We start from the raw sequence: 10,000 nt of genomic DNA, 5'->3' as shown, positions 1-10,000 counted from the left end.
AAAAAAGTAATTTTAAAATCTTTGTGAGTTAGGCCTAAGTTAGGATAATTTTCCTAAACAGCGTGAATACATGCATTCGGTTGTGATTTTATATACTTTTCGTCAGGCTTCTAGCTAAATCTTACTTGGGAATTTGTTTAAAGGGGGGCAGCTGTACAGATGAATAACATCAGAGAAGTAAATGATGTTCTATTGAATGAATACCTTTGAATTTTGGACTGTGTGTAACGATATATATATATATATATATATATATATATATATATATATATATATATATATATATATTTATATATATATATATATATATATATATATAATATATATATATATATATATAGAAGAGATATATATATATATATATATATATATATATATATATATATATATATATATATATATATATATAATATATATATATATATATATATATATATATATATATATATATATATATATATATATATATATATATAAATATATATATATATATAAGATATATATATATATATATATATATATATATATATATATATATATATATATATATATATATATATATATATATATATACATATATATATATATATATATATATATATAAATAATCCACATATGCATTTATGCTTGTATGTATATACGCATACAGACATACATAAGCTAACTATATCCATAATTATTTTTACGTGCTGCAAACTCGGCGCTTATATTTGTCATCGTCCAGCCCCGACCCACAATCCACACCACTGTCCCCTACATAAGTATGTAGAATGAAGGCATCTTAGGCTGAAATTTGTCTTATCAATCATCTCTTACATTGCAGTTATTTTGGACGTAATGATTACACAATTAGATTCATAACATTTCTACAAATATTTCTTATTAGCGATTTTCCACGACCAGATTTTTGGAAGCTTGGAGACTCGAAAAATCAAAACAGTCCTAATCAGCCATATTAAAAGTAGTCCTCTCATTAGATTAATTGCTCTTTGATCAATTAACTAATTATGGGATGAATTAACGTTAACAAGAATTCAATAACGTTTCTTTTTTTCCCCCCCACTTACCAGGAATTCCTACTTACGTAGTAATTAGATGAAGAACTTAATTATGCTTTGATCAATTAAGGGGTAAATTCGGATCCATTTTCTTCGATTCCTTTTCACTCGCGGGTATTTTTTTTTCGACAGGCACTGCGGAGATCTAATTACATTGGCAATTATTAATTAGATGCAATTAAACACGATGATAATTGGATGTGGGAGAAACTTCTCATGCAAATACGCGACGTACCATTACCTATCGCAGATTGCTAGGACTCGCACTTCAATGAAATTAGGCCTCTTCATCAACGGTAACGTTATTACGACAGAAGCCTAATATCTCTTCGTCGTTTATTACGTGAACGTACGTATATCATATACATATACATAAACATATACATATACACACACGCACACATATATATATATATACAATATTTCTCATTTCTTATTTCAAGTTCAGGCTCGTCTGCCTCCATCTTCAACTATGGAGGCAGACTAGTCTCTGAAAGCTTGGAAATACAGCAGAATCTCCCCTTTTGAACCTTCCGTATATGTATAAAATATATATATATATATATATATATATATATATATATATATATATATATATATATATACACTGTTTCACCTAAAAAGATAACATACAGTAGAGAAGAGGTTAGATTTATCCTATTCTCCTCTAGGATGTTGTATACTATGACCTCCCAGTTTGAACAGATCTAAAAATTCACAAAGTAAAACTGACTAGGTTGTACAAATGGTGTTACCTTCTCCATACTTAAAGAAAACCGAGGCTGTTATAAAAAAAATAATTAACGTAATGATTATGCAAACTGTGAATGACCGTTAACTATACTTCATTATGACATGAACAGCTTGTTTACTGGCCATGTTTTTCCTCTTTTCTTTCTTTAAATCTTCAGCTGAAAACCCTCATGGACAGAGTCAACAGACTATAAACCCAAGAAAGCTCCAAGAGAAATCATGCTGCTGAGAGAGACAAGCTATAAGAAAAAGGTGACAAAGGAATAAATACGAGGGAATAACAAATAAAATCATCACAACTTGAAACGTCATTCCGCTAGAACATCAGCTTGTTCACTGCGAAAGTAAATACCTGTATGTACTCGTTTTCATTTGACCTATTTATGGATGAAACAATGACAAGGGCCATAAAGTATAAAATAAATAGATTCATGTTGAATAAGATGAATACGTGAATGAGAAAACCTGCTGGTTCGTGATTTTAAATCGAGTGATGTTAACTCAGTAAGTGAATGGAGTGAAGACTCGTCAAAATATTCGAAAAAGTTTTTACAACAAGCTCGACTGAGCTTGTGATTATGGCAAGAAAATGATAATGAGGAGGATGATATCAATAATGGTGCGTGAATCCAAGTGGAAGCGACTCAAAACTGCTACCGGCAGCTTCTATTGATTTAGTACCTAAAATAGGTCATCGACATTTGCACTTCCAAGCTAAGGGGACTCTTCAAACAAGAAAGAGTTCTTCGTTGGGCGAGCGGGTTCCGTTCTCAGCTACCACTCTGTTGGCCGCGAGCTCGAATCTCCGACCGGCCAATGAAGAATAAGAGGAATTTATTTCTGGTGATAGAAATTCATTTCTAGCTGTAATGTGGTTCGGATTCCACACAATAAGCTGTAGGTCCCGTTACTAGGTAATCAACTGGTTTTTAGCCACGTAAAATAAATCTAATCCTTCGGGCCAGCCCTAGGAGAGTTGTTAATCAAACAAGAAAGAAGTAACGTGATTGACGAAAGCTGAATTTCATTGAATCATGTATGCTCTAAATACTTATAATGTCCACATTTTATTGAAATAGAGATTACTGGAGGGTCATTGAGTTCTAGCCTAAAAACTGTGGGATGCTAGGAGGTAACACTTCATACGTCTTGACGTGAGATACAGGGTCCCGAGTTTTAAAGCATAGAGCACTTAATCAGTAATATGCATATGTTCAAGAATTCAGATGCTTAAATAACACTCTTTAAGGATAAATCGTTGCTGTGTGAGAATTAAAATGAAATGCCTACACATCAAGTTACAATACTTTATCGTCGAGTGTCAACAACAAAAAATAAACTCCTCCAGGGAAAACCAGGCAAAAGATACATCTTCAAACTAATAAGCCTCACCACTCAAAACAGATCACAAATCCGATCTATAAACTAAAAACAGATGCGAGATATAAAAAAGAATAAAGAATAAAGATGACATTCATCACCGTAAATATGAATCCGGCTGGAAATTTCTTGCAAAAGTATTACATAGCCTCACTGAATCTCTCTAACAAAAAAAAAAAAAAACGCTAATCTTAAAGTATTACTTACGGCAATTGAAACGTTAAGTGTACCACTTAACATCAGATTAATTTTCAAATCAACGAAAGCTGACACGAGAAGAGTTGTCACAGTGAATTCCGGGACATGAAAGACTGCATGTGTTTTCTCTGGGCTTTATGCAAATATAATAATAAGTCAAAGTATTATTAACAGAATCGTACGTAGATCATTTTTGTCACTCCATCAACATCCTTAATTTAAATACCGTTATGTAAGGTAATTTATCAGGAATGCAAGAATATATGACATACAACTGCAGTCACTGACGATATCCTGTAACAAAAATGACTGAATTGAATTGAATATAGGATTTAAGCCAAAAACCAAGCACTGGGACCTATGAGGTCATTCAGCGCTGAAAAGGAAATTGACGGCAAGAGGTTTGAAAGGTGTAAGAGGAGTAAACCTCGCAGCTGCACTATGAAGCAATTGTTAGGAGAGGGTGGAAAGTAAGATGGAAAAAAAGAGAATATGAAAGGAGGTGCGGTAAAAGAAACGAAGGGGGTTGCAGCTAGGGGCCGAAGGCACGCTGCAAAGAACCTTCAGTAATGCCTACAGTGCACCGCACGAGGTGCAATGACGGCGCTACCCCCCCCCCCCTACGGGTACAAAAATGATCCATTAAACAATATGCAAGCAAACAAAAACTGGCTAAGATTGCAACATCCTCAACAGACGCTTCATTATGCCACAAACAAAACCGAATTCCTTGCAGGAAAATTTCCCAGATTAATCATGCCACAAGAGATCATTACTCACAGCTTTTATCCATTACTCCACTTAACAGATTAATGTAGTGAAAAATGATTACACCAGAACTCGGAAATCTTTTAATAGATTTCCACGAAAAACACAATCATGTTATTCCTTTATTCTTCCTTGAATAGAGTCTGTTTGATTTCGCAGTATATGTACAAACTATCGGCAACTGAAAATTGATAAATTCACTGGACTGAATATATATTGTAGCTGACCATTCAATAAGAGAGCTGAAATTCAGATTTTGCTTGAGATCTAATATTCATTTCTTTCATTTAAATGTCCTCACTACATTATATCACTTATATATATATATATATATATATATATATATATATATATATATATATATATATATATATATATATATAGATATACATACATGCATATATATATATATATATATATATATATATATATATATATATATATATATATATATATATATATGTTATATATATAAAATTATCTGAAAAAGTTATTATAATACCATCAATACTGAAGTGCATGAGGGCTTTTTGTGGATGTATACATTCAGCAAACAGCGGCAGGCACATAAATGCAAATAACTCCTAAAGGGAAGAAAAGGGCTTTCTTTCGAAGTGGGGCTGGTAAAGCTGTGTGCTTGCAACTCGGAGAACACGAGTTCAAATGCAGCTTGAAACGTCAGGTTTAATAATCCCATTTAATTGTCAGTTGCACAATTCACATAAAAATCGCGTGAAAGCGAGATTATAAATTCTTAAACGCTGACGTGTAAGAGAGCTCTCTGCGGAAGTGTACTTGAGGCAACATATCGGGTACACATGTAAGTAGCACTGATTTTACACTATGAGCTGTGTGAGTGGGAAATAGACAACTTCAGACCCAAAAATTGAGAGCTACCAATTACACCATTCGTGTATAGCACTCTAAAAGTTATTAAATGTGATATATATATATATATATATATATATATATATATATATATATATATATATATATTATTATATATATATTATATATATATATATATATATATATATATATATATATATATATATATATATATATATATATATATATATATATATATATATATATATATATATATATATATATATATATATATATATATATATATATATATATATATATATATATATATATTATATACATACAGACATACATATATATATATATATATATATATATATATATATATATATATATATATATATATATATATATATATATATATATATATATATATAGGCCTTGTAAATGAGTGTGTGTTTGTGTAGGCATGTGTGTTTTTGTGCAAATATAAAATCAATGAAACGCAAGTATTTGTAAAAAAAGGAAATCACTGACTACCGTCACTCAATAACTCCTAATAGCATATGACAAGGACTACGGAAGAACAAAGGCGATTACTGGCAGCGTTTATAGTTAATTCATTTAACCCTGGCTAAAGCGGAGCAGTTGAGGATGATTGATTGCCTTAGGAAATGGCGCATCACCTCACATGACACACTGCAATAAACAAGACAAACTAGCAGCAAGCAACAGCAAGAGGAACAGAACTGTAACCATGATCAACAACATCTGCAAATCACTGCATTAAATACTTTTAGAGCCTTACGTTATTTACCTCGTAAATTTACCAACCCACTTCCTGAAGCTGATTCAGGGAAACATCAAATACATAATGAGTTTATGTATGATTTGCATAACAAACATACCGTCATCAAAAACTCTTCAATTAAGAAACTGGTCATTTTCAAGTGTAAAATGATACAAGGATATATATGCGTGTGTGTGACTGCGCGCGCGTGCGCGTGCGAGCAGTTGGAGTCTTATCAAATTACGTACTGCCATCCAGATATTGCATTTGTATAGATGAGGTACACCATCCACTCACAAGCACTGCAACTATAGAACGAAAACAAGAGCTAAAAGCTAAATACCATTGGATGCAAGCTTTTAAATTGCATTATTCTTCCACTGAATATATCGCAATCTAATTTGGCTCAATGAATGCAAGCACAATCGAGATTGCTTTCATGTGAAACTCAATTCCCTGGGCGAGCATCATCTTTATTAAGTAATTTCGCTTTTATTGCTTATACATTCGGGGTCATAACAGTGCAACTGATCGTAAACTGTTGGCTGCAGTTCATTGCCTCTGAGTACGCAATGTCATAAGGTTCATTTTGGAAAGAAGTTCCGCGGAAAAATGCCCCTAATGGGGCAGATGTTCTTGATTAAGCTGCTGCCGCTCGATGGGATTTCGAATTACAAAACGACTCGAAAGAGGGAAACTTTCGCGCTATTTCGCTGCGTTTTCAAGCTCCAGATGAAGTGGACCAAGACTCCGAGTCGTACCTCTTCTTCTTCTTCTTCTTCTTCTTCTTCTTCTTCTTCTTCTTCTTCTTCTTCTATCCGTTTTCCACTTGGATGGAGGAGGGGCGAAGGTTACCACTGACGTACAGCACATCAGGAGAATTTAGTGTTGTTGATTAAGAGCGGTAATGTATATGCAAAGAGGAAAACGGTGCTGAACTGGTGAGTGGGCAGAGAAAGCTGAATACTGATGGCGGGAACCTCGTTCCCTTCTCTTATTTTGCAAACGAACAGCAGCAACAAATGCCAATTGGAAAGGCGGCTAAATGGACGGCGTACTTACAAGTAGAAGTTTGTTTATCAATTCATGGTATATACATCTTTTGTGTGTGGGTGTGAAGAGAATAGCATAAAGAATTTAGGACAAATGCCAACCGCTGGGACCTTAAGAGGTCATTCAGCGCTGAGGCGGAAATTAAGAGTAAAAAGGTTTGAAAGGTGTAACAAGAGGAAAACCCCACAGTTGCACTATGAAGAGGATGGAAAATAAGACGGAAGAAAGAGAATATGAACGGAGGTACAGTATAAGGAATGAAATGGGTTGCAGCTACGGGCCGAAAGGGCCTTGCAAAGAGCCCTAAGTAATGCCCACAGTGCACCGCATGAGGGTCACTGACGGCACTACCCACACACCTCCTACGAGGTGTGTGGGTGTGTCTATAGGTAGATATATTTTTTTATAACTAATCGCTTATGCCGTTGGTGGCGGTGGCTCTAGAGAGTGGTGACCTTCTTGTTCTCAAAGCCTTATGCAATGAGGTTGCTAGCCCTGTGACTTTCGTTCCCTCAGATGAATCCCATTACAAACAATTAACTATCAGGTACATGTTTCACTGCTTAGATCAATAAAGAAAAAAATTTTTTTTTTTTCAGAACAAAAATGGCCATAAATGTATCTTTCGCTATCCTTCCCTACTGGTAACGACCTCAGATTATTCGAGGATGAGGAGAGGCTGATAACCCCTGGGGCACTTAGATGTCTGTAGGTATTCACGAACGTAAACACACATTCAGAATATAATGCAGAATTCTTTTCATATTTATATGCTATCTGCATTTGAAAAGGTGAGTGGATAAGCAGGTTTTCTTAGTTCATGCAAGTCCCTCTGATCAGAACAGTAACGTTCAACCTGTCTACCTATAGGCACGAATCTTTCCAGCTATCAAACAATGTAAAAACTAACTTCTGCAATAAAGATATATACTGTTTTCTGTACATTACGTAAAGTTGCCAAATGAAATTTAAAACTGCAATCTAAAAAAATAATGCAACAATTAAAAAATACTGGTTTTCCTAGACCTAGACTACTCATTAGCGATAACTTTTAAGCTTGCATAGTTTAATGTGTTCTCTAAATGATGCATCGGTCGTCTGCAAAGTCAATATTGTGATACTGGTAAAGCTTGAAAGATTTAAGTGGTAGAAATTAAATAAAGTTTAAACTTCAGTCAATCATTAAGTGAAACATGATGCTAAAAAGACAAAGTCCATTGGTTTGTATCAAAACGAAGTAGTGCTCCCACTGAACCTGCAACAAACAAACGCCGATCATAAAGCGAGCCTCCCTTGGCATCCAGCATTCACGTGCAGAGGATAAACTTTGCCAATAAAGTAGCCATAAAAACTTCACTTTCGCGCTGGCTATATTTTCCGCTTCCACAGGTAGGGCCGTTTGATTGCCATTCGGCGATGATGAGATCTTCCCAACATTCTTCTTCTTCCGTCGTGGCAAAGGTAAGTTGGTTCGCACTTTATGTATTCTTAATTATACAGGTGTATATATACATATATATATATATATATATATATATATATATATATATATATATATATATATATATGAGAGAGAGAGAGAGAGAGAGAGAGAGAGAGAGAGAGAGAGAGAGAGAGAGAAACTGTAAATAAGTATATGCGTGAGGAACTATCCAAGATTGCTGGCATCTGCATATATCTTAACATTTTTTCTGCTGGGCCTAACATGAACCATAGAAACTAGTGTCATTAAGGACCAACTCACGCCATTAGATAATAAAAGACTGAAATCTGTTATTCGTAAGTGGTGTATATAAAAGTACTCCAAGATTCAGGAAATGCAGAGGCTTACGGAAAATTTCAAAAATTCTTCACCCAGAAGAGGCTTCAGCATGAAGACAAATACAACAGCAGTACGATTACCACTTTAGGATGGCCCAGAGATCAAGAGAGACCTTTTCCCAACTCCCCCCCCAACCCCCCGACCCCTCCCCAACTCTCTTTAAACGGCAATCATTCGAAGACTTCCAAAGATCCAAACCAGATAAAAAAAGTAGATCAATCAATAGAAATTTTCAGCACCCTCTTGAAGTTTTAGCTGCAACGTCATTGTTCTGATCATGAACCTTAATCAAAAGCATTGAGCACAAAACTAAAATGAATGTTTGAAATGGACCACCTAACTAAATATCCTTGATGTAGAACGTCGATGTAAAGAATTATTGAAAAGCAGTGTAGAGAATATATAACTTTATGAATTTGAACTCGTTGGTTGGGTTGATGGACTGATTGGATGTCCTCTGGCGTCAGGACAACTCACGTCATTGCCGCCGATATATTTTGTTGAGAATGACGTTATTTTTTTGTAAAGCCTAAGGACATCATGACTAGATTATATTTGTAAAAATGAAATGTGCAGCTTTTGCAGAAGACCTGCTTCTGATACAAATTTAAAAATGCCACTGGCATCGTAAACAACTTTGGTTAGAGAGAGAGAGAGAGAGAGAGAGAGAGAGAGAGAGAGAGAGAGAGAGAGAGAGAGAGAGAGCGGAAACTGGCTCTCATGTCCACAAAATCCACAATATGTCACAAATATCGTGAAACTTGTCTTATATTGAAAGGTAATTTTTAGGTTAATACAGAGCCGTCTCCTATCTTTCCTTAAAAAAAAAATGTAAGAAGAGAGAGACTTATCTTATTACCATTACTATCCGGGTCCTGAAATATTTGTAACATACCTAACCCCTCAAGTAACTAAGATAATAATGAACTTTAAAACCAGGGTCCTTAATTGTACTATTTACTGCAACCAATCTCAAACGAGTTAGAACTAAGGAACTCTAACATTCATCTTAACGTCATTTCAAGTCCAACTGATATCTTAAGAGAGAGTATTCCCAATAAATGTAATGTTTGCCAAGACAATTCTTCAGAGCTAATCGTCAGCGTCTTCGGCACACTTAAAAAATTTTTTTAAATATCCACGCTAAAATTCCTGATCATTTCTTTCATATCACGCTAAAATTCCATCAAAATTGATGTCAGCAGAGTCCCACCAAACATAAACTATGCGCATATAAGTAATTCATTTTCCAGCACTTCGTCACAAAATACAAAAAAAAAAAAAAAATCCATATCTACAGTTTTTAGTTTTCTGTGAAAGAAAACTATTGAGATGGCTTTGTCGTCCGCA

This window comes from Macrobrachium rosenbergii, chromosome 12 (assembly GCF_040412425.1).
Source record: "Macrobrachium rosenbergii isolate ZJJX-2024 chromosome 12, ASM4041242v1, whole genome shotgun sequence".
In the NCBI taxonomy this organism is placed as follows: domain Eukaryota; kingdom Metazoa; phylum Arthropoda; class Malacostraca; order Decapoda; family Palaemonidae; genus Macrobrachium; species Macrobrachium rosenbergii.
This window is presented reverse-complemented; position numbering follows the sequence as displayed.